Source organism: Cupressus sempervirens, chromosome 3 (genome assembly GCF_028749045.1).
Source record: "Cupressus sempervirens isolate cs-2001-9-10 chromosome 3, ASM2874904v1, whole genome shotgun sequence".
Classification (NCBI taxonomy): domain Eukaryota; kingdom Viridiplantae; phylum Streptophyta; class Pinopsida; order Cupressales; family Cupressaceae; genus Cupressus; species Cupressus sempervirens.
In genome coordinates, this window is record NC_143120.1 from 753,395,777 (window position 1) to 753,423,330 (window position 27,554).

Sequence of the window (27,554 nt, forward strand, 5' to 3'; positions counted from 1 at the left end):
TTTTACTTACCCATTTCTGCTAGCAATCATTAAGGTCCTTTTGATTCATGAAGAACCTTAGGCTATTATGGTTTGTTTTAATGTTGAACCTTCCACACACTAGGTATTGTTTGAATTTTGCTAAAGCATGTATGATAGCCAACATTTCCTTATCATAAATTGAGTAGTGTCGTTCTATTTTTCATAGTTTCCAGCTTTTGAAAGCAATAGGGTGTTTTTTCTACATAAGTATGGCCCCAATTCCTTCACCAAAAGCATCACAGTATAATTCAAAAGGTTGTGAAAAATCTGGAATAGCTAAGACTGGGAAAGAACTCATTTTTTCATTTAATTCTTCAAAAGCCTTCTGTGTTGCCTCATTCCATCCAAAATTTTCCTTTTTTGTCAAGTCTGTTAAAGGAGATGCTAACTTGGAAAAGTTCTTCACAAATCACCTGTAATAGTTGCATAATCCCAAGAATCCTCTAAGTTGAGTTAGGGTTTTGGGTTTTGGCCATTCCCTTATTGCTTTAACTTTTTCTTCATCCATGCTTACACCCTTGGCACTAATTTTATTGCCAAGATAGAGAATTTATTCTAATCCAAATTCACATTTTGATGCTTTTGCAAATAAGGATTCATATACTAATATTCTCAGGACTTCTTCAATATGTTGGAGATGTTTTTCCCATGACTTGCTATAGATGAGAAAGTCATCAAAGAAAATAAGAAGGAATTTCCTGAGCTATTTTTGGAAGATATGATTCATACATGATTGGAAGGTGGTTGGGGCATTAGTGAGGCCAAAAGGTAGAACTAGAAATTCAAAATGTCCATAATGACATCTAAATGTTGTCTTGGGAACATCCTCCTTCCTCATTCTAATTTGATGGTATCTTGAATGTAAATCAATTTTAGAAAAATATACTGCTCCATGAAGTTCATCTATAAGTTCATCCACCCTAGGAATGGGATAGCAATTTTTAATAGTTTTCTTATTTAGTGCCCCATAATCTATACACATTCTCAATATTCCATCCTTCTTTTTCACTAGTACTACTGGAGATGCAAAAGGACTGGAACTAGGTTGAATATGCCCCATTGATAGGAGTTCTTGGATGGCCTTTTCAATTTCTTCTTTGTAATTTTGAGGATGTCAATAAGGGGTGGTGATCACTGGTTTACCATCCTTTTCCAATTCTATAATGTGTTCAAATCCTCTCTTGGGTGGCAATCCTGGTGGAATTTCTTCAAACACCCTCCGATGTTTCTTAATGGTAGGTTCAATATCTATATGGATAGTTGATTCCTATGGTGTGGATTTGTTTAATACTAAACATTGTGCAACCCATTCTCCTTGACCATGCCGAATTATTCTTTCTATTCTTTTGCATGAAACCAATTGTATAGAATCATCAAGCATTCCTTCCAATGCTATTTCTTCTCCCTTGTGCTCAAAATGGATTTTCAAGTTTGGAAGGTCAAACCTAAAACATCCCAGAGAAAATATCCATGGATCATCCAAAATTAAATATGAATCTAGTGGAACCACATGTAGGTCTTCTCTGATGGTGTGCTTTCTTCTTAAAGTGATCTCTTGTTGTGGAATCACCTTTGCACATCACACTAATGATCATGTGGCTTGAACAATAGTAAAACCTTTGAACTTCTAAGTTTTAAATTTCATTCTATTAACAATTTTTTCATCAACATAGTTATGGGATGCTCCACTATCAACTAAGGCAATGACTTTCTGACCATTAAGAGTGCATCTAATTCTTAAGACTCAATTTTTGGAGGGTTGAGTCATAGTGGCTATCACTCCATATTCTTCTCTCTCTGTCTCTTCTTCATTACCTTTGTCACATTTTTCCTTTTTTTTTGACCTTTTCTTCTTTAAGGTCTTCTTCCATTCTTTGGATGCGGCCTCTTTTTTCACATTTATGTCTGGGTAGTCTATTCCATAATGGCAACAAGTGTTTCTTTTTCGACTGTAGTTATGGCCTAGTTCCCATGGCTTTTGGCATTTAAAGCATAAATTTTTCTTCTTTAGTTCTTCTTCATCCTTCATAGGAATGAAATTTTTGTAGGATTTATCTTTTTTGTGATTTTTTTTATTAGGTTTATTCCAGGATTTGTTGTTTGTGGTTGAGACTTCCAATCTTAATGTAGTTTCAAAAGCATCATCTAAAGATGAAGGTTTTAGGGCACTTACTAGAACCTTTAATGAATCTCTTAATCCTTCTATGAAATAGATACGTAGAGTGTTCACCATCTACTCCTATGACTTGGACCGAGATCTTTTGGAATTCTTTAATATAATCCTCTACCGTCCCTCCTTGTCTTATTTGAGTTAATTTCTTAAATTTTTCTTGAGGATGCCTTCTATCAAATCTCTTAATGATTTTTTGAGAAAATTCTTCATAAGAAGTAATATTTTGGTCCCTTGAGTAATAAGACCATGATACCACCAATCATGTGTCGTGCCTTCTAGGTGAAGGATTGCAAATTGAAGTGCATCTTCTTCTATCATAGGACTAAGGGTAAGATAGGTGTTTAATTTTTGTAACCAGGCACGTGTAGTAGACTTTTCTGATCCATCAAAATTTGGGAGTGTTACTTTATTTACTTTACTTCTAAATTCTTGACTTTGATGGCTCCTTTCTCTCCTATGGGTTTCATGTTTGTTGGCTTCACAAAATTCTTTGAATGTTATTAGCTCTCTAATTTCTAGTTCAAGGTTGGCATAAGCTCTTGCATTCTCAATAGCAGTATTGGTTTTTTGTCCCTCCTCTTCCATTGAGGGGCCTTCCCTACATAAGAAAGGAGGTTTGGGTACTTGAGATGGTGAAGCTCCATTATTCACTGAATGGTTTGAACTTATGTCCCTTCCACTAGAATTATTGTTTTTAAGATTGTTTATGAAATTCCCCATGTTTTGTAGTGCTTGAAGAAGTGCTTGATTTGATCTTTGTATTTGCTCTGATAAGATTTGGTTTGTCTATTTCATAACATTCCTATTTTCATTAGATAATTGCTCACTCATTTTTGCTCCTCTTTTCATTTACTATATTTTTAGGATGGCAGGATCAGGCTCTGTTACCAATTGTAATGACCCCTTTTTAAATCTTCAACTTGATATTAAAATTTTAGGCCATAAATTAGGAATTCATCCAAATTAACAAACCTAAGATCCTTATTGTTATTAAAATATTGGAGGAGTTGAGCATTAAAATCAATTTATTGGTTTACTGGAAGATTTCTCCTTATAGTGCTAGATCATCTTCTCTCATCAGGTGATGATCATCTTGAGATGGTAGAATTACGGTGCAGAGGGTGCATGAAACAAGCTCCAAGTGATTTTGAAAAGTGCTCAAAATTACTCTGCCTTTCCCTCCACCAACTCCCTATCTCAAGATTTCATCACTCAGGTGAGGATAAGATTTTTTGTACTATAATTTGAAATGCATTTTGTTGTTATTTAAGTCTTAAGAACATATATAAGTATACACATATTGCAAACACTTAATAACATATAACACTTCCTTATTTATTTTAATGTTCATCCTAATGTCCATGCGAAAATGCTTGTAAATCCACAAATGAAATGGTATTAGGAATCGTATAATCCACAGCATAATAATATGATGTAATACATATCCTTTGATGTAATCATATGTCACAAATTAACAAAGTTTGCTTTGCATTTTTCCAACGTTATTGATATATATTTATTTGTATTAATTTCCATTGTCTTATATTGATTTACTCCAAATATGTATAACATCATGCGAATAAACTTTAATAATCTTTTAAGCATAACCTTTTAATGCAAAGAATGGAATGAATGTACTAATTATATGTATCTCAACAGAATGTTCGAATTCCACATATGACACACATAGGAAATTAACAATGCTTGCTTCCTATTTAACTTCATTATATTCATGCAGAATAACATGATTATGTTAGGGGTACTTGAATATCTGATGGCGCTCAGTGATGTCAGTCTCGCGTTGAGACAATACCTGACTATCCTTCACTATGATCACTATAATCAACACAGTGTACGTTTAATATGTTGCATAGGTTTGAGCAGTACTTGGTGTAATTTATATTTGAGCCTCCACATTTGGTATTTACTATGCTTCCTGCACTTAATATTATTTTCCATGCATATATATATATATATATATATATATATATATCGGTTATCTTCCTTTCGGCACTCTTAATTTTTGTTTATAACTTTTTTCTTCATTTTCCCCCTCTCTTTACATATTGTTCCTAAAGCTATTAACACGTTTAGGTTTTTGTCATGTTGGAAAGTTGTGTCCAAGCTATTCTCAACGTTTAGAGTTAGGTTTAGGTTTTTAATTAAATATTTATAAAGTATAGTAAAGTTTTTTATTAATGTATTAAGTTAATATGTAATCTATGTTGTTTGATTTAGTTAATACATATTTTAATATACTTTGAAGAAAGCAATTATTTTATAAGATAGAAATCAAAAGAGATAGGAATTAATTGGAAAGACATCTCATATAATAATTCCAAATTAAATAATTGTAATGCAATGAATATTTCAAAGAAATATTTAATCAAATACATTAAAGAAGAACTATATTAATTTTGGTTCATGACATCCTGCAATGTATGCCACTTTATATAGACAACTTGTGGGTAGTTTGTTGTACCTGGCATACATACATCCTAATATTTCCTTTACGATTGGACTTGTCTCTCAATTCTCACATGATCCACATGAGAGTCATTGGAAGGATTCCAAATGTATCTTGAGGTACATTAGGGGTACTAAATTTTATCACATTCACTACACATAAGGTGATCCTCACATTGTTGGTTACACAGACTCAGCGGGCTAGTGAAATAGATGATCGCATGTCCACTTTTGCATTTTTCTTTTATCTTGGTTTTGGTCCTATTGCATGGTCTTGTAAGAAGCAACATGCTCACACATTATCATCTACTGAGGCAAAGTACATGGCAGTTGTGCTAGCTATTTAGAAGGTTTTGTGGCTTTGATAGTTGATGATAGAGTTTGGATTTCCTCTCGATATTCCCACCTTTCTATGGTGTGCCAATAAAATTTCTATACACATTTCCCACAATCCATTTGAGCATTAGTGGACCAAGTGCATTGAGCTTCGCATGCACTTCATCAGACATCTGATTTAGGATGACACTTTGAGCTTGGAGTACATTCTCACTGCTGAGCAAGTGTCCAACATTTTCACTAAACCTTTTTGCATCCTTGTGGTATGTTTAATTGTATTCTATGCTTGGGGTGAAGGAAATTTTCCTTGGGGGGTCTTAATGATGAGTCCTTCCATCCTTCTTTTCTTGCTATCTCTTGTTGGAGTAGAGTTTTTACCAGTAGGTTTTCTCTATTTCTCTATTTCATAAAGATTTGGTTGTGATTGAGTACCTTATTAGGCCTTGGTGCTGGGACCCAAGGTTTCTTTCAGCATTGCATTGTAGTTTCCTTTCTCTTTTTGCATTGTTTTTCACTTCATTGTTGCTCATCTTAAGGAGGGTGTTAGAGTAAAGAGTTAATTTAATTTAATTATTAAATTACCTTTACTCCCTTCTTAAGATTTCACTTTATGCACTTTACATTCCCAATTAATAATTAATTAATAATTATTAAAATTCATTTACCTCTTAGGGTTTCCCTTTTAGGTTTTCAATCTCCTTCTATAAGGATGATCTATTATAATTATCTCTTAATTCTTTTCATTTATGATAATATAGTTTGCATATTTTTCAGAGTAAAACCCTTGCCTCTTCTTTTCTTTTTCTTCTCTACAAAAAGTTGTTGCATGTAAGTATTCTTTAGGATTTGTGGATTTGTATTGCTCAAATCCTTCAATAACTTGGCAATATCATATTCATGATCCTTCATCATGATCTTCCATGCCAAATCAACTACCATAAATGGCACATTATTTAGTTGGCTTTATTGATAAAATTTATGAGAGACCACTCTCACTATAAACTCAATTAATGGATCTATGATCATTGAAATAGATAAGCCACATCCATTCCACTGGATTTTTGTGTTTGCCTCAATTTCTTGTTTTCTCTAACAATGCATTATCTTCTTGCTAAATGATGGATACCCAGTAACATCATGAATTATTTTCTTTGTAATTTTGATTGGCCCATTTTCTAGGCATACCTCCATGTCATGAATTCTTCTTAGAACTACCTTAATCCATTCGGTCTTGAAATTTATTGAAAAATCTAGGGCACAAGTTAACCCTTTCCTCATAACAATTTTAAACTCACCCTTCAATATACCTTAATCACAAAATTTCTCATATGCCACACGAATCTCAAAGTCTCCAACTTCACTAATTTTACACATGTAACAACTTCACATATCATGTATCGGAATAACTTTAGGTGGTATTGATGATAATGCACCCATTGGATCTCATTTCAAGAATAACATGATACTTATGTGGAGGACAAGTGTTACTCTTCACAAGTTGAACTTTACTTACCTCTTCTCCTGGATTCTTTATTGTAGATGATAATGATGTCATTTTTGCATGTTTGAAACTTTTCTTTCTGAACAACTCAACACAACTGAAAAACAACACTTAATCACACTTTCACTTTTGTTCTACTTTCAATCACCTTAAAACCGCTTTGCAAATTTGCTCAAATCACTCTTTTCTCTCAAAACCTAAATGCAAGGTTTGTGAAATATCTTCAAATTATTGATATATGCCTTCATCCATTCAAGTTAGGGTCTCCATAAATGTTGTGTCCTTTATTAGGTGGAATCTAGCTATTTTGGTTGATATTAGACTTTCTGAATTCAATCTCCATTATACAGCTCAGTCAATTCTATCTAACTCGGTTTGTACATCAATTTGACATTAGGGTACTTGGTCCATATTGCAATGATCGATCAATATAGACAATATAACTAATGCTCAATGTCCAAACATGTAAATGATTATTTTGCACTATTATTTCCATAGATCTATTTCAATGCATCTTTTCTTATGCAAATATGAACTTTTGCATAATTGATGTTTGGAACTGATGTAAGATAATTCATTAAGTACATAGTTCCTTACAAACCTTTCTTGATCAGTTTGAGGTGATGTGATCACCTTCTCCATTGGATTGGGTGATCTTGACTTCATTTGTTCTAATGCTTCTAGCTTCGACCTTTTTCTTCCAAGTTTGATTTATCTCCTTGTTTTTTTGTTCAACATCTACTTTTCTTTTACCCTTGATGTAATTATTGTTTGGTGTTGGTGCTTGGGTCATGTAGTTCTTATCCACATATCCAACCTTGTGAAAATTAGAGAAAACTTTCTTAGGTGTATTAACCTACCTTCTACTCATCTAGTTGAGTTTTTCTTGTGATATTCATAAATATTTTCTATGTCTAAAATTTTGACAATTGTAACAATATCCCTCAAATCTAGGTGCAATAGGTGTATATTTCATCCTTGATGTATACTCATGTATTTGATGTCCTTACTTCTTGCAATAAAAATAATTACTAGTAAAATTAGGTTTAGATTTTTGCATACCACTCTTGCCTCTGTAAATGTTTGCAGTATGTACAAGTTTCCCACAATGATAGCATGTAGGTTTTCCTTTTGATTTTGGATTCTTCAGTTCTCCACTCTCAGATGATTCTCCTTATTAAGTGGATGAATTTTTCTTTAAATGTCCTAATCTAGATGTGTTACTAGATGAGCTAGCTCATCTCATCAATTCTTCAAAATGTGTTATTGCTTTATTGGGCATGTTCATTCTATACACAAGTTCTTTCTCAAATCTCAACCCATTTCTTAGTTGGTCACTATGTGATCTCATATTTTCTATCTCCATGTCCTTCCTATTTATTTCCTAACTTTCAAGTATTAGTTGATTCATCATGTCTAGCTAAGTGTTTGTATGCTTTTGTACCCAAGATGATATTTCTTCAAATTTCATAGTCATTTGTATTTTATCTTCCCTAGCCATAACTTTATTTTCTTTAGCTTTCTTCTTTTGTTCAGTCACTTCACATAGCCTTAGTTACTAAGTTTTATGTTCTCTTTTCAATCCTCTAACTCCTTCATTTAGGATGTTGTTCTTCTCTAGAAGATCTACATTAGCTGCATCATTTTATTGGAATTTCCAGTGTAAAGAAATCCTTTTGTATCCACTTCTTGATAAAGTTTCCTCATTTTTAGGGATTTACTTAGTTCCACTTTTACTGCTTCAATTTGATGTAGTATGAATTGGGTGTCAATCATTTTATTGTCAATAATCTTTCCATATTTGTAAGCCTCCATCTCCAAGATATGAACTCTTTGTTAAAATAATTGATCAATTGTATATTGTCTTTGATGTTACACAAAATGTCATATCTTTAACAATCAGTGTATGTTGAGCTCACTTGGGTGATGAAGATAGTTTCTTGTGTCTATTGAGCATTCCAATGTTGACCAATTTTAGAGGATAGTGTCTATTGAGTTCACTTAGGCACCTAAGAGAAGTTCACTAAAGTTTAGTGTTAACTAAGCTCACTCAGTTAACAAAGGAAAAGTTGGATGGAACTAGTATTAACCGAGCTCACTCGGTTACCAAAGGAAAAAGTTACAGTGTTAACCAAGTTCACTTGATTAAGATAGGAAAATAATTTTAGAGTTAGTGTCTACTAAGCTAGGTTGATTAACAAAGGATTTCCTTGTTTTTCATATTGAGTTTAATGGATTTGTTTGTTGGCTCTTGTTGAATGAAGAGATGAAGAATTAATGTTATAAGTTGTATTCAAGCCAACTTGAAAATGTAAATGAAATAAGTATAAGGTCAAGTTGAGGATTAAAGATAAGAGAGAATGTGTGGAAGATAATAAGATGCTTAGAGGAAGAGAATTGGAAGGATAAGAAAAATATCCTTGTTGGGCTACAAAGATTAATCTAATAAGGAAGGATCAAGTATTCGAGCCAGAATTGAGATCTAAAATTAGCAATTTAGTTGCATTAGCAATCAAGTCATTTCATTGTTACTCTCTAACCATTGTAGTAGTGAGTCAAATATCTTAATAGAGTTAGCCTAAAAACTATTTGTAAATCCTCTAACAAGGTGGAATTTCTAGATTGAAGTGTCTAAAGACCTCTAACAAGGCCACTCCTAACAAGTTGATTAAATCCTCTAGTAGGGTCACACCTAACAGTTTATTTTGTAACCTTTAACAAAGTTGGCTCCTAACAGGGCTCACTTAATAAGAGTGAAAAATAGTAACTAGTTGCAATTGGTGGTTTTTCCCAAATTGGGTTTTCACATCTTGGTGTCACTTGTGTTCATGCTATTTTTTTAATGTGTATTTAACTAAGTTAATTAAGGTTAATCACACTTAACATATTAATATCTTCTTCAATTTTTTTGAGTGATAATTGATATCATAGTGCTTGCTGAGTTACAACATATTGATAGTTTTAAATGGGTGCCTATGTGTTATCTAAGTGACAATAGTTTCAGCAGATTTTTTTTTTTTGTAATTACATCTAAGGGATCTAGGATTTATTTTTTGTGGTAATTGATTTACCCCTCCCATCTTAGTTACTCCTCTTATATTTCCAACAATTGTTATCAGATATTTTGGTGCTTGCAGAGAAGGTTTCAAGGACCTAAGCTAAAGATCAGGATGTCTTATAGAAGAGAGATTCCTAAGTTGAACAAAGATAACTTTGAAGCATGGTAGGAACTTATGAAGCTACGTTTGGCAACCATCAATGATTTAGGTCTAGAATATTTGAATACCTACTATAAGACTCCTACTAGAACTTTGATTGTAGGGGAGATTGTTGATAAGAAGAATCATAACATTATGATAATTGACATTGCATCCACTCTTAACTATGTTGAATTTGATGAATTCAAAGGGTTTGATACTACTGATGAGATGTGGACCAAGCTAAAAGATATCTATGGAGGTGATGATAATGTGAGAAAAGCCAAGGAAGAAAGCTTAAGAGCTCAATTTGATCAAATGAAGATGAGGGAAGATGATAACATTGCAAATATGTTAAGAGAATCAAAGCAAGTGTAAGTGTAATCAAAGCCTCTGGAGGGAAAATTGATGATGTGAAAGTTGTAAGCAAGGTACTCATAACCCTTCTTCTTATCTAAGAAATTGGAGTGTCATCTATTCAAGAGATGAGATGTGATCCCAATAATAAGATAAATTTGGATGCTCTAGTGCAAAGGTTGACAATATTTGAGCTAGATAACTATGATAACTATGTTCCTAGTTATAGAAATCTTGAGTCTATATTTGAAGCTAAGTTGTCACTCAAGAAGAAAGTTGCAAACTCTAAAGGCACACAATCTAAAAGTGAAGAAGAAGATAGTTTTGACAATAATCTTGAAGCCATTGAACCTCTACTTGTAAGAAGATATCCCAAAAGCAAAGGAATGGACAAAGGTAAAATTCCTCTAATCTATTTTTCTTGTGAAGAAGTTGGTCACATTGCTATAAGGTGTCCAAACAGAGAAGACAAAGAAGAAAAGAAGAACAAAAAGTACAAAGGCATGAAGGATTTGAAAAATGACAAGGACTACAAGGATAAATGTAAGAAGTCTTGTCTCATGGCTAAAGAATCTAATAGTAGTGATGATGATGAAATGGTTTATATTGTTGTAAAAGATTAATTATATAAAGAAGAAGATAAGATGGCACTTATTTCTCATATTAGCTAAAATGATACATGGATTATTGATAGTGGTTGTTCTCATCATATGATTGGTGATAAAACAAAGTTTGAACATATGGAACACTATGATGGTGGGAGTGTAAGATTTGGAAACAATGAACCATGTTTCATAAAAGAAAAAGGTTGTTTTTCTCTAACCAATGAACTTAGATGTGACAATCCTTATTGGGTTGAAGGGCTAAAGCATAATCTTCTGAGTGTGGCATAGTTGAATAACATTGGATTCAAGGTAGAATTTATGAATGGGAAGGCTAGGCTTCTAGATGGAAAAGGAAATCTAGTTGGGTCCAATAATCAAACAAAAGGTAACTTATTCTACCTAGATCTAAGTGAAAGTTCATGTTTCATTGCTCAAGTAGAAGAAAGATGGTTATGGCATAAAAGATTGTATCATGTGAACTTTGATAACTTGATCAAGATAAGAAAAAAAAAGAGTGAGAGGTATTCCTAGTCTAGGGAAACCTAACATGGACATGTGCAAGAATTATAAAATTGGTAAGATGGACAAGACAAGTTTCAAGAGAAAGAACTATCATTCTAAAGAAGCCTTGGAGCTGGTTCATATAGACCTTTATGGGCCTATTGGCATAGAGAGCTATAGTGGAGATAAGTATTTCATTTTATTTGTTGATGATTATTCTAAGATGATGGCAATAATGTATCTAAAATATAAGTATAAGCTTTTCAAAAATTCAAGTGGTATCTAGCTAGAGTTGAGAAGGAAATAGGAAAGAAATTGAAATGTTTGAGATTAGACAGAGGAGGAGAATTCATTTCTAATGAATTCTACATTGAGAAAGGAATCAAAAGATAAGTATCATCACCTGGTACACCTTGACAGATTGATATAGTAGAAAGAAGGAATAGATCAATCATGGATTGTGCAAGAACCCTAATGATAGAAAAGAATGTTGTAATCAAATACTAGAAGGAAGTAATTAGTATAATAGTTCATACCTTAAACATAGTACAATTGAAGAAAGACTCAAATTGGACTCCTTATGAACCATGGTATGGCTATAAACCAAATGTAAGTTACTTGAAAGTATTTGGTAGCTAATGTTATATTTTGAAGGAGACTAGGAAAGGTACATTTGATGTCAAAAGTGATGAAGTCATATTCCTAGGATACTCTAGTAGAAGTAAAGCATACAAATGTTTGAATCTAACTACTCATAAGATCATAGAAAGTGCACATGTGAGGATTAATGAGTTTTCATAAAAGAGTGAAGAATAGAGCAACAAAGAACTTGAAGATTACAAAAAAATTATTTACTTTGAATCTAATACATTGCCTAATTCAATTGGAAGTCACTAGACTTCACCTCCTGAGTCCTCAAAATCTCTAGAAGCACCCGAGTTGTAGCCACTGCAATCCAAGTCTGAGTCTGAAGGACCTGAGTCACAGACAGTGGGACCCAAGCATGATGTAGAAGATCATGGTGAGGTAAGTGGAACAAGTTATAAATCCAAAGTACCTGTACTTGCAAGATATGTTAGAAGGCACCATGCACCTAAGCAAATCATTGGAGACAAGTCAAAAGGTACAATGACAAGGAACAAATTGAAAGGTACATGTTTTCTTACTGAATTTGAACCTAGAATAGAGTAAGATGCTTTGGATAATGAAAGTTGGATTGAAGCAATGAATGAAGAGATAGATTAGATAGAAAAGAATAAGACCTAGACTCTTGTTCCTAGACCCAAGGATAAGAATGTAATTGGCACTAAGTGGTTGTTCAAAAATAAGATGAATGAAAATGGAGAAGTTTCAATAAATAAATAAAGGTTAGTATGCAAAGGTTATTCTCAAGAGGAAGGTATTGATTATGGTGAAACTTTTGCTCCTATTGTAAGATTAGAAAGTGTTAGGAATCTACTTTCTTATGCTACACATAAAGGATTTAAAGCGTATTAGATGGATGTGAAATCCTAGCAAAAAGGATATGGTTTGTAAAATACAAAAAGAATTATATGGTCTCAAATAAGGTCCCATAGCTTGGTATGAAAGAATTCATAATTATTTAATGAAGATTGGTTTTCAAAGAACAAATGATAACAACAGGCTAAACATCAAAGAAGGACCAAATAAGAAGATTGCATTGGTAGAAATATTTGTGGATGATACATTTTTTACTAGAAATGATGACTTGTGAAAATATTTTTTTAGAGGAGATGAGTAAGGAATTTGAGATGAAAATGTTTGGAGAAATCAAATTCTTTTTTGGCTTGCAAATTCAATAGAAGAAAGATGGTATCTACATTACTCAATCTAAGTATATCAAGGAGATACTTAAGAAATTTGGAATGGAGGATTCAAGACTAGTTAGAAAACCTATGTCTATTGGGCATAAGCTTTCCAGAAATGATGATTCCAAGCAGGTAGATTAGACCACATATAGATCTATGATTGAAAAACTTCAGTATGTAGTATATACTAGGCCTGATATTTCTGTTGCAGTCAGTATGGTGGTGAGATTTTTAGCTAATCCTAAAGAAAATCATATGATGGCAATAACAAAATTCATGAGTTATCTAAAGGGTATTGAAGATTATGGATTATGGTACAAGAAATGAGGCAACTTAGATTTGAAAGCCTTCACTAATGCAAATTGGGTACGAAGTATTGATGACAGGAAGAGCACCAGTGGTGGAACATTCTTTCTTGGTAAGAGACTAGTGTGTTGGACAAGTAAGGAGAAGAATTGAATCTCTCAGTCTACAACAAAGGCATAGTATGTTGTAGCAGTAGTCAATTGTTCCAATATTGTTTGGTTCAAACAACTATTGGCAGGTATGAAGGTAGAAACCAAGGATCCAATGATCATCTTTAGTGATAACACCAATGCAATCAATATATCAAAAAATCTTATGATGCATACCAAGACCAATAATATTGCAATAAAATGTCATTTTCTGAGACAATTGGTGCAAAAAAAAAGGGGTGAGATTGGAATATGCAAATACTAAAGAACAAATTGTAGACATATTCACCAAGCCATTACCTAAGGATGCATTTTTTATCTAAGAGGTAAGCTAGGGGTTATTCCCCTATGTGAAGCTCACTAAATAGAATTTAGTGATGCATTAACTGAGTATTCTTTAATATTAGTCAAATTGATGCAATAATGAAAGGGTAGATTGCATATGAATAAGTACATCAAGTACATTGAAATTTATTAAATATTGTCCTTGGCATAAGATGTCAAAGCAGGAGAGTTTGTTGTGTCATATCATAGAAATTTTGTAAAGAAAGAGTTTTCTATATCAAAGAAATTTTTTTGAATGCTTGAAGATGTCAGAGAGGAAGAGTTTGATATAGAATAAATTTGGAGACTTTGCTGAGAGAGGGAGAAACTGATGGCAGAGGGAGTTCACACTGATAGAGGGAATTCTCATGGATGAGAATCATAATAAAACGAAGGAGATTACCCTTACTTTTATTTATTTTTGCTCTAAAATTTCATTTTATTATGACATGTTGTGTTTCCATCAATGCCAAAGATGGAGATTGTTGAAAAAAATTGATCAATTGTACATTGTCTTTGATGTCACAAAAAATGTCATATCTTTACCAGTCAGTGTATGTTGATCTCGTTCAAGCAATGAAGATAGTTTCCTATGTTTTTCAAACATTCCAATGTTTACCAATTTTAGAAGATAATGTCTACAGAGTTCACTTAGGCACCTAAGAGAAGTTCACTAAAGTTCAATGTTAATTGAGCTCACTCGGTTAACAAAGCAAAAGTTGGATGGAATTAGTGTTAACCAAGCTCACTCAGTTACAAAAGGAAGTTTATGAAGTTGCAATGCTAATTAAGTTCACTTGGTTAACACAGGAAAATCATTTTAGAGTTAGTGTCTATCGAGTTGGGTTAGCTAACAAAGGATTTTCTTGTTTTGGCATATTGAGTTTAATGGATTTGTTTGTTGGTTCTAGTTGATTGAAGAGATGAAGATTATTATTATAAGTTGTATTCAAGCTGACTTAATAATGTAAATGATATAAGTATTAGGTCAAGTTGAGGATTGAAGATAAGAGAGAATGTGTGGAAGATAAGAAGATGCTTAGAGGAAGGGAATTGGAAGGATAAGTAGAATATCCTTGTTGGGTTGCAAAGATTAATTTGATTAGGAAGGATCAAGTATTAGAGCCAAAATTGAGATTTTAAATTAGCAATATAGTTGCATCAGCAATCAGCTCATTTCATTATTACCCTCTAGCCATTATAGTAGTGAGTCAAATATCTTAATAGAGTTAGCCTAACAACTATTTTTAAATCCTCTAACAAGGTGGCATTTCTAGATTGAAGTGTCTAAAGACTCCTAACAAGGCCACTTCTAATAGGGTGATTAAACCCTCTAATAGGGTCACACCTAACAGTTTATTTTGTAACCTTTAATAGGCTGAGCTCCTAACAAGGCTCACTTTAGAAGAGTGACAAATAGTAACTAGTTGCAATTGGTGATTTTTCCCAAATTGGGTTTCCACATTAGATCTTGGTGTCACTTGTGCTCATGTTATTTCTTTTATGTGTGCATCTAAGTTAATTAACATTAATCACACTTAACATCTTAAGATCTACATGTTTATTTTTTTTTATTAATAGTTGATAATATAGTGCTTGTTGAGTTACAACATGTTGATAGTGTTAACTAAGTGCCTATGTGTTAACCAAGTGATAATAGTTTCAGAAAAGTGTATGTTTTGCATTGATATCTAAGGGATTTGGGATTTATTTTTGTGGTAACTAATTCACCCCTCCCTTTTTAGTTACTCCTCTTATATTTCCAACACTCTTAAGCTAATTGACTTATTGAAGAGAACTCTGCTCTAGTACCAATTGTTGAAAGTTTTATTGGGAAACAAAATACTGAGAGGGGGGGTGAATTAGGATCTATAAAACTTTTTATCCTTCAAAATAACTTAACTATATTCACCAGATTAACCATCTCATATCTATTTTATGCATAACATAACTTCAAATATCAAATTTTGGAATAAATCTAGCTAAGTATCACATCCATGAAATGTAAACACAGAACACAAAATCTTTGGTAATGTAGAAACCCTCCAAGGTGAAGGTAAAATTGGGTTGGGGATGACACCCACAAATCTTCACTACTACAATAACAAAGTTAGCCTATTAGGACTATAATTTTGATCACTTTTAATGATCTAACTTGTGATGGGTCTACCCTATTAAAAGCTTTAAGACCATTATAGCTTGATTAAAGGATTTTACACTCATAATGAAGTAAGGAATTGGTTAACAGATTTACAAAAGGTCTTTTAAAACCACTCTACCAAGAGATTTTCCTTGATTCAATCTATCAAAACTGATTTAGTAATTGTTCATTTAGTCTACACTCACAATGTTGATAACAGGTCTCCTCCTTCCAATTTTTGATCTGATCTCCTATATGATATAGCTTTTTCCTTCACTAATTCGTTAGGTCACAAACTTTGTTTTCTTCATAACTTTCTCTTGTAGTATCCAAAACTTAACTCATTTTCATAATTCATACTCTCTTCTATAATATCTCACTCCATGTTACAAAAATAGGGTTTGGATCTACCTATTTAAAGATATTTTTATAGTCTTCTAGAATAAGATCAATGATCTAGAAATTTCTTTATTTTGCCTCTTCATCTTATTGGTTGTTCATCCTTCATAGGGATTGGTGATCCATGTCAAAATGTATAACAACCTTTCATACAAACTCTACAATAATTAAATGTTATTTACATGTTGGCTCAAAATGGTTTAACTCAAAGTTTGTACCATTCGAGAAATTTATGTTTACTATATGTTACTCAGCACATATTGTATCTAATGGTTGATCATAACTATTCTTCTTGTTATTACTCGACCTTAACCGACTTGACTCCTTTTATATAACTCAACATCTATGTTCTCTTGTATGTTCACCATTAACTATACTCGGCCTCAAGTGAAAATACCCGGTGACCAAAGACTTGCTCAACTCCTATAGAGCTTAACATTTACATGATTATTTACAAGTCTTTACATGACTCAGCCTATATAGATCAGCTTAGTTGTAGTGATTACTAACTGACTCTGCCTTATTTATGACTAAGTATTTGACACTAATAGACAAGAAAACTTAGAGAAACCAACACTACATAATTGAGGAACTTGAATAATGAGATGAGACATGGTGTTGAGGCTGAGGAATTTGTGAAGTTTATGAATAATTTTCATGATGAAGTAATTATTAATTTGAATAACAATAACCAAGAGTATAAAGAGAAAGGAGATGAGAAGAGGAGACATAATAAATTTGAGGTTGGAGATGAAGAGATGGTACATAGGAAGAAGAATAAATTTCTTATTGGTACTAATAGCAAGTTGAAGATGAAGAAGTTTGGTCCTTGTCAAATTTTGAGGAAATATGACAATGAAAATTCCGTTGAAGTTGAATTTTTTGATGACATGGATATTTCACAATTTTTCAATATTTTAGATATTTATGAATACTATGAATCTGATAAAGAAACAATTTATAAACTTGATTATCCTAAGAAGAAGACAAAGGACATGGACAAAGTTTTTAATACTAAAGTCAATAAAAGTACCTAAGGAAGAGACTAAAAAGGGTACTTAGAGTAATGGAAGAATAAACTAGTGGAAGAAAGTTCTTGGATATCACAAGTTGAGTTGGATCTTTAGAATACTTATCAAAATATCAGGGATTCTTGATATAGACACCATTTCTTTATTTTCCCCAAATGTCTAATGCAAGAGCATCTTGGGTAACTTAGAAATATTGCATCAACAAAAAGCTTTCCTTTTAGTTATTCCTATCTATCATTTGAGGAATGGCCTTTGTTGTTCAATTTTTCTCTTTCCATGTATTTTGATCCTTAATGAGGACCTATCATGGATCCTATATCTAAGATCACATAAAATTATTCATTCATTTTTTTGAGTTATCCTTCTATTTTCTTATGGTGTGTTATTTCTTGGAAGCTTGAGTAATGTGTGGTCTTGGCTTCAATGAGGTTCCTTTACGACATCAAGGCTTTTCATGACCTTGGGGTTTGTTCCTTGGATCATGTATGGACCCTATCTTTAAACCCATGGAAGTTCATTTTCTTATTTGTGAGGATGTTGAATTCTCCTTTGGGGTAGGACCTATATTTTATAATAATTTATCTGATAGGTCAACTTGTGGTTCTTTTGGCTATATATTTTGAGATCTTGAGCTATGATAAGTAGAGTGAAGTTAGATAGAAGGACTATATTAAAAAAATTCTATATAAGCCAAAGGTTCTAAGCTTGCAGATTGTATTTTGGATGTTTATGGCTGAAACTAGGTAGATCGTATGCCTGATATGTTAATGGAAAGTTGTCTCACATTTCCACATTGGAAATCTCTATCATTTCTTGTGGTTTATATTGTATATTGGCTTCTATGTGTAAATCTTATTGGGGGTAATTTAGGATTCCCTTCTTTGGGCTTCCTACCCTTGTGTCACCTTGCCACATTTGAAATAAGTACCTTTGAACACAAATTTCTTATCAAAAGTAACTTGCTTACCCTTATCCACTTTTTTGATCTATTTTTCTTTCTTTCTTCCCAGCTTATCTTCTTCCTTCAATGCATATTGATAAGCATATTCAACTAAACTAAGTTTTAACTACTCAACTCATCTTAAATGTTAAATTTCAAATCATTAACATACCTTTCAACCTTTTCCCTAAAATATTAATGATGTTCATATATGATATGTACCTTGTAAAATTCTTATGTGTATTCCTTTATAGACATTTCTTTCTATGTTATATTTTAAAACTTCTTAAAAAAATTCAATCTCATAAAATTTAGGATTAAATGTAGCCTTCAATCTAAAAACCATAGGTTTCCATCTACTAATCTTAGGTTCATCATTATCCTCTGTATCTTTTTGCAATTCTTTCCACCTCAAGGCAACATCTCTTTCCAATTTAGTTTATGCTAACCTAACTCTCTATAGATAAAAATAAATATCAAGTTTGTGAATCCATTCTATCAATTCCTCAGGTTATAAAGAACCATAATGATTTGATACCTCCATTCTATGACTATTACCAACTTGTGTCATAACTCTCAACAACATTTCCTCTTATGCAAGGATCTCAACTTCATGTACTTCAAGATCTTCACTAGCTTCTACATATTTATCCTTTATCTTAGGATTTATCCTTAATCCATTCAAGATGTTATGGATCCCACTCCTCATCTCTACCTTAAATTCTTCAATCATATGTTCCAACCTCCTAGGATTCATCCTTCTAGGTGGAATATTGAGTCAAGAAATGTGCAACTACCTCAACTTTGGAGATTTGTTCACCAACAAGAAGCTAGTAGGTTTGTAACAAGTTACCAACAACTTGTGCAAGTCCTCTACAATTGTGGGCTAGAATAATGATCTACTACCTCATAACCAAAATGTTTAGGTCTTGATAAGTCCACCAATCAACCACACTCTAATACAATATGATTTAGTACAAGGTTAGTATATCCCCAAAGGATATGACCAAAACCCCAAAAGATACAACACAAAGGAAATACAACAAGATACAATTGAAAACAACCTCTTTTATTTACAATAGATATTGAATTACATCAAATGAACAACATACATGTCCGATTGTAAGGCCTTCCTGGTTACGACCAATATATTCTAGATTACAAACCACTTCCTTGTTTGTTCCACCCATCCTTCTCTATGTAGGTACATCTATATTACATATATATCTATTAGGACACAGGTCGACTTTGAGTTCACATTCTCCAAACTAGGAAACATCTTATAGAATATAGGACTCACTCATAAAGATAAATGACTAAATACATAATACATTATAAGAACATCTCTAACCTTGGATATAGGTCCTCAAATAATCCAAGAAATGAATTAAAACCCATAAAAAATTATGGAAAGAGATGAACCTTGGAAAAGTAAAAATGCCACACATCGTATGAAGAATCACATTGGAAATCAACACCCAAGAAGATGAAACATAAATCCAAACATATGTAACATTAAATTATGTGAACATTGGAGAATGATGTTGGATAGGTCTACAACAATAAGACAAACTTGTAGAATTTGGAATAGGAAATCAAGTGATTGCCAACTCAAATTGTTAATGTTGTCAGACAGGCAACTAGAAAATAGAAAACAAAGAAATATCTTTTTGGGTGATGCAATATTTTCAACAAGACAAGGATGCTCCTCCATAATTTTCTCTATCTAGATCTATAATTCTTAATGTAGTAACCTTCTTAGATCAATTTTTGATAATATTGGTCAACACCATAGGGAGTCACAATCTCATATACAATTAGATTTTTCATTATCAACCAACATATTCAATACTTTAGAAATATTCCTCCTTTTTCCAACAAGAATTTATTTTATTAACATTACTAGCTTTACCTTTTATGATTGTACAAAATATGGCTAAAAAACTAAAAGCACAAGAAAAACAACAAGAAGAAAACATGGAAGGAACATTCGACAATATGAATCCATGGCCAATGAAACCCACTAGGATCTCAAGGTACTATATGGATAATCAACCAAATGAATATGAAATTAAGGATGTCATAAAAGACCCTAGGTTTCAAAAGATAGTGGAAAGATATTATACCGAGACAAAGAAAGGCATTTTCTTACACGTACACAACAAGGTGTTAAACTACCAATTGATTTTGACATAACTAAACACAAACACACCTCTAGTGACCAAGTATCTATTTAAAAAGGTTTAACCCAATAAGGGCCTCCTAAAAAGGTTTAAACCAACAAGATCTCCTTTAAGGTTCAACCTCACAAGGTCCTAATCAACAAGATCCAACACAACAAGGTCCCTTTCAACAAGGTTCAAACTCACAAGATCCTATTCAACATGGTTTTACCTCACAAGGACCTATACATCAAAACCAAATTTTACAAGGTCCCTTTTAACAAATTTCAACTTCACAAGGTCCTATTTCATAAAATTCTACTTTAAAAGGTCCCAATAAAGGTTCAAACTTATAAGGTCTTACTCAAAGTTGAACTTTATAAGGACCCCCTCAACAAGATTATACCCAACAAGGTTCTTTTCAATGGGTTATAACCCAATAAGGTCCTAGTCAACAAAGTACAAATTTACAAGGTACCTTTCAACAAGGTTATACCCAACACAGTCCTTTTCAAGGTTATACTCAATAAATTCCTACTCAAAATTTTATGCAACAAGATAGCCAACAAGGTCCTCATCAACAAGGTTTTAACCTTTATGTTCCAAACACATATGGTTCCAATACTTAGGGAATGAACACCCAAGACACACAATGAACCCATGGAATGAAAACCAAAGGGTTTAACATGCAAGGAAAATAAGGTTCAACTAATCAAGGAAAATAATCATATGAACCTACTTTATCTTTGAACCCTCTTACACAACAGATCTAAATGCTTCAACAATAAATTCAACATATTCAAATTGGATCTTCAACCAAGAGGTACACCTTAGAATAAATATGTCCATATACATTTTACAAAATTTTAGTGATGGTTTCATTTCCTCCTCACTTTGATGTACCTAGTTTTGGAAAATAGAAAGGAAATATGAACCTTGTAGATCATGCTAGAGAATTTTGTGCTACTTGCATTGAAGTATCTCACAATTAGACATACCATATGAGATTATTTTTTGAAGTTTGGGAGGCCAAACTATGGAATATTTTTCTAAGTTACCACCTAGTATTAAGTCTTTCAATGAGCTAATTGACAATTTTTTGACACATTATTCTTACAACATTAGACACAAGGTAACTAGTAGGATTAATGAGATAGAATTAAAAATTAAATGTAAATATAACTAATATTAGAAAATAATAAATTTCACAAAGAGAACAAAGACACAAAGATTTAACGTGGTTCACCCAATCCCTAGACTACATCCACCAAAAAGTGAGTCCAATATTCTTATCATCCATTGATTACAACTTGATTACAATCTATATTCTGTTACAACTCAATAGTATTGTAAGATGCTACATTATCATCATACATTATGAAATCCCTAACCCTAATCCATTTACTACAAGCTTTTTGTTGCTTACAAAATTAGGGCTAGAATAAGTCATCCAATAGGAAAATAACATATGAAACCTTTTACAATAATAAAGTCAATTGATCTTTTAGGGGCATTGCCCTCAAAAACCCATAAAGATCCTTGAACCCACATTTTATAATGAAAGGGAGTGCATGCAATGGGGATCTACTCTAGGACCCCACTATTGTAAATGTAATGTAGGCTAGGTGATTGAGAGAAGAAAGGAGGGGGAGGGGGAGGGGGGTGTGAATTAGGAACCACTTAAACTTCTTCTACTTAATCCACTTTGTTAAGTTTTCTAATCTACTTGCATGCAAGAAACATAAAGCAATAAATTAACAATACCATAATACAATATTTGGTAACCTAGAAACCCTCCAAGTAGAAGGTAAAATTGGGGTAGAGATGACAACCATAATGCTTCACTACTATAGTAATAAAGTTGACATGTTAAGGCTTACATATGACCACTTATGGTGATCTTACTTGGTTGAGAGAAATGAGGACTATTAGTTCCACCTTGTGAAAGGATTTATACAATAGAATCAAGTATGTACTCTATTAAGAGTTTCTACAAAGGATTGTTAGGTCCACCTGGTTAAAGGATTTGGGACTAATGCACCTATTAGGATGAATCAGTGGATTGATCTCTAATGTGTGACTCTAATTGCTAATGAAGATCCTTTGAAGTAAACCGATCACCTAACTATGATAGAAGTGTCTCTTCCTTTCCTTGGAATGTTTGTAGCATTCAAACAATCTGCTCTTCCATATTCGCTAATGTTATTCAACTACAATTCTTATATATCATATTTGGATAAAAAAATACTTTTTACATATATCCATCCAAAAAATTCCTTCATAGGTCAGCTATAACATAAACAATTCAAAAAATAATTACCAAGTCAGCTTAGTGATGTAACTCGGGTCCAATGGCTTACTCAAGCAACACTGTCACCTTGGCTAACTCTAACAGTCAACTGATACTGGATGGTCGGTTCATTTTGATCACTTAGTAGAAACTGTTGACTCGGTTCACATTATTGTGCCAGCTTGATCATTATATTGGAACAAGAATACTTTGCTCAACTCGGTTCACACTAGAGGTTGGTAGAGACTGTCAACTTGGTTGACAATGCAACTCGATGGGAATTGTCAACTTGGTTGACACTGCTTACTTTCTACAAGGTTAACATTAATAGCTTGGTTCCTTTATGAGCTTGGTTAACACTATAGACTGGTAACTCGGTTATTATTGTCTTTCATTATGACTAAGTGTTTTGACACTAATTGACAATATATCTTCACATGAGATTAACAATCTCCCCCTTGGAAATTAGTGACAAAAAAAATTATCATGCAAAATATCTAAAATCAAAATTTCTTCAATCAAACTCCCCCTTTGAGTATGCTCTATTATGTAGCTCGGTTTGCATTAATGACTGCAACTTAGTTTGAACTGAAAACTTTATTTTTTATTTTTTAAAATTGTTTTTGTTTTTCTACTTATTACATATCTTTCTTAATTTACATAAAGTCACCTTCACATGTATAAGTATGTACATATACTTTTTAAAAATACTTTCCCCCTTATTTTTGTTACAAATCCCAAAAAAATTTAAGGTTATACCAAAATGAGAAAGAAAATCCTAGAGTACCTTCAAAATTATAGACAAAGTCTTGTGCTAGTTATCTTATAGCACCTTCAAGATGTGTAGATTAATCTGAATCTTTGTTGATAAATCAAGCATGTGATTTGCAACTGAAAAATTTGTGCCTTTCACCAATATCCTTGCATGATCCATTCTCTTTTGCATGGTGTTCATTTGGGGAAGTATCATACTTGTATATCAATCAATGTTGACCTTATGTTAGCCTCTTCCCTTAGCAGTTCTACTTGAAGATCTATCAAAATATGGTTTTTGCAAAATGAATGGAATTGGAGCTTGAATTGAGTGCCAACTAATTTGCACTATCCTTCAAGTCCATGTCAATATTTGGCCAGTTTCTCTTTTATCTCCTTGGTGAAGTTAGTGGAATCACTTAACTTTAAAAATAAAGATACAACATTGTTTATAAAAATTTATAATGCAAAATTAAAGTGGTTATTTCTACTTGATCAATTGTTATCTTTTATGCTACATTTTCTAGCACTTTGTTCTCAAACTTCCTTTCAAATTTCATAGAAGTTTGTCCTACCCATCAGTTTCCTTATTGAACTTATGAACAATATCAATTAATTGATCAATAATAGGGGCTTTATTATTTACCTCTATAGATAGAGAATCAAAAAATATTTATTTTATGTCTTCCAAAACTTTACTTCTATCTTTTTCAACCCTTGGCATTTGTTGCTTGGCTCTTTTCTTCCACAGTTATCCCAAAATATCCATGTTCAGTAAATAGATTGGATTGGTCCTAGTTTGGGATCACAATCTCCTCACTTAGATCTATGTCATCAATAGTCTTCTCTTTGACTTTTCTCTTGACTACTGAAGAAGGAATGATTTCTTTACCTTTTTTAACTGATTCCTTTTGTTGTTATCACTTGGTTGAGACTATGGGAGCCTATTGCTTAGTTACCTCTAGGAGAGAGGTTGGTGAAGGTATGGCCGTCTCCACTTCACTACTTGTTTGAACTATGTTTAGCTCAATGGATTATTTCTCAAGTGATGCCTTAAGTAGAGTGGTGGGAAGTGATGCCATGACCTCTATAGAAATATTCTCAGCATAAAAATCCTCAATTGTCTAAATCTCTAGAAGATCTCCTTCTTCTTGGATATCAAATAAAAATTTCCACATATTCGTTGTGGACTACACAACATCTTCTATCTTATTGGACAAAATTTGAAAAGATTTAAATCTAGGAGTATCTCTACTTTCATGATTAGACATTACCTCCTTGATTTCTTTTTCAAAGAGATTTGGCATTATGTTTCTCAAAGTTATCTCTCTGATGTCTTTCACTATTTTTACTGCATTAACCCAATGGTGAGAGACAACCTTTAGTAGGGCTTCAAGAGCTTTCCCTTTAAGTTTAGAAGGTTCATATTTCCATTTTTCCATCTTCTCAACCATTACATCTTCAATATTCTTATATTCATCCTTGCTTCTTATTTCATATTTCAGATATTTGAAATCCACCATCCCACAACCTTCATTTAGTGTCTTCAGTCTTCGTTCAAAGGTAGGTGGTGGCCTTTTGAGTGAGATGATAGGAGTATTATCTTCTTCTTCATCATCATCAAGCTTCAGTTTCTTTCTTTTCCTCCTTGGCTTGGTGGTATTGAGTTGTCATTTTGCACAATGTTGAATGATAGAAATCCTTTCGAACTCCTCCCTTGGAAAGCTAATCAAGGATAAACTCCAAGGTTTTAGGATATCTTGCAACCTACTGAAATATACTGAATTAAAGATAAATGTGTATGTTCATAAGGAGGTGTTTTCTAGTTTGAACCAATTTTGGATAATCTATTTGATATGTTGTTGTTTGAAAAAGTAACCACAAAAGAGATATATTTTTGGTATTTTCTCTTTTATGATGAATGCAATTTATCGATGCAACTATATGAATTCCTATTTTAACCAAGTGTTAAAAAAGAAAATAACAAAGACAAGGTAATGAGAGATTAAAGAAAATAACTTGAAAGGGAAATTCCTAAGGGGCATAAATAATTGTAACAATACATCTATGAATTAAATCATCAAAAAGATCAGGTACTAAAAAAATGAAAAGAGGAGTAGGGCTTCCTCAATTCCATTTATGTAATTAGTGATGGGAACTCAATAATAATCAAAATATTTTTCACATTTTATCAAGTTGCAAGGCCACAAAAAGTGCACTCATGCGAGACAAGATGTTATACAAGAACAATAGGTGATCTTTTCTCCAATTCATTATGTCAGTAGAATTCTTTAACATGAGGAAAACACCAAAACTAAAAGGTCATAGAATCATAACAACATAATAAAACCATTAGCTCCATTATTATTCATGAACATGCATTCACAAAAATAGCACACTCTGACAAGAATAACTATAGTTGGAATGAGAGCACCAATAGCATATATTATTGCATCAAAATAACAACCTAGAGTACATATTACATCCATGTATTTATAAAAAATCATCTCTTCCTTTTGTGTTAGGAGTGAGAACTCTTTGAACGTAAACTTATGCTAAAAAATAATAAAACAAATCTAATTATATCTCTAAATGGTGTTAAGTGTTAGAGTAAATTATTATTATTTATGCTTTACTTAAGTTTACTTAGGATAAATGCATTATTTATTAGTTGTCATCTAGGAGTTAGCATACTTTTATGTATTGACTTGTTGACAACACAGGAGTTTGTTCCTACCTTGTCATACTTATCCTCTTATCTATGTGGAGGATAATCCACCTTTTGTGGACATATGCTTAGTTGTCATACTTATCTCTTAGCGCTTTCTAGCTCATTCTAGAAGCTTGCTAGAGGCCTTTATAAAAAGGCTCTCCTAGTGTATTTGCATATCATATTGTTTAGAAATTTACATTTTTTCTAAGAATACAATTTTCTTATTTTTAGACTAAACCCTTTCCTCTTCTTGTCTTTTTCCTCTTTGTGACAAGTTTTCTACATGCAGGTGATTTGAGGGCTTGTGGATTTGATTTGCATATTTTTTCAAATCCAACATGGTATCAAAGCCAAATCTATTGTAGCTTGTTTATTTATTTTGGGCCTTTTTATTTATTTTTTGGAGGTGCAACAAAAACAATTCAAAAAAAAAACTACAAAAGTGATTTTCAAATAGCAATATCTCCCTCATACAGACTCATTTTTTTGAGCAATTTTTTTTGTTTTAGGGTAGAATTTTGTGATCTACACATTGGTGTAGGAAGTTTGATATATCTATTCCTAAACTTTTCTAAAACTCAAAAATCCCATTTTTTGCACCTTCAAAGGCTTTGTTCGGGCTCACATAGACACATATTTCAATGCTATTTTTTTTAAAGTGCATGATTTATTGTCTACTTTCCATATTTGGAATCATTTTGGAGTAATATTGAGCTCCTATTTTTGGTGTTGAAATAGAGGTTTTAGTTTCCTCCCTCTCTACATCTGGCATACAGGTTTTTTTCCTCATTTTTTGTGCTTTCAATAGTTGTTTATTTGGTTTACAAGGGATATATTTATATGTTGTGGTGGGGGGGTGAACTTTATTTTCTAGAATTTACTTCAAAATCAACCCTTCTACTTCTGTCTTCTTCTCTTAATGTCGGACCCCTCTATGGCCCAGCTACCACACAACTATCACACTTGGAAAGCACAAATGACTCAGCTTCTTATGTCATGAGGCTTTATGGTCATGTTTGGATGAGAACCAAACTATATTGTAGTACTCTTTTGAGGTTCTTTAGCATAGAAACAAAATGGATGAAGCCATGGGATTGATTGCACTAAACATCTTCGATAGTCTATTATTTCACCTAGATGATTTGACCACTCCTCAGGAGATTTGGACGAAGTTCTACAACTTGCTTGGCATAGTGAATGCATTCTGGGCACTACAACTTGATGCAGAGTTGACTTCTTTAACACTTGACCAACTTTCCCATCATTGAGGACTTCTTGATGAGGTTCAAATCTCTGCGTATAGTTTTGCAGGGATGTGGGAAAAATAAAATAGATAATGAGTGTATCTTTTTTATACTCTC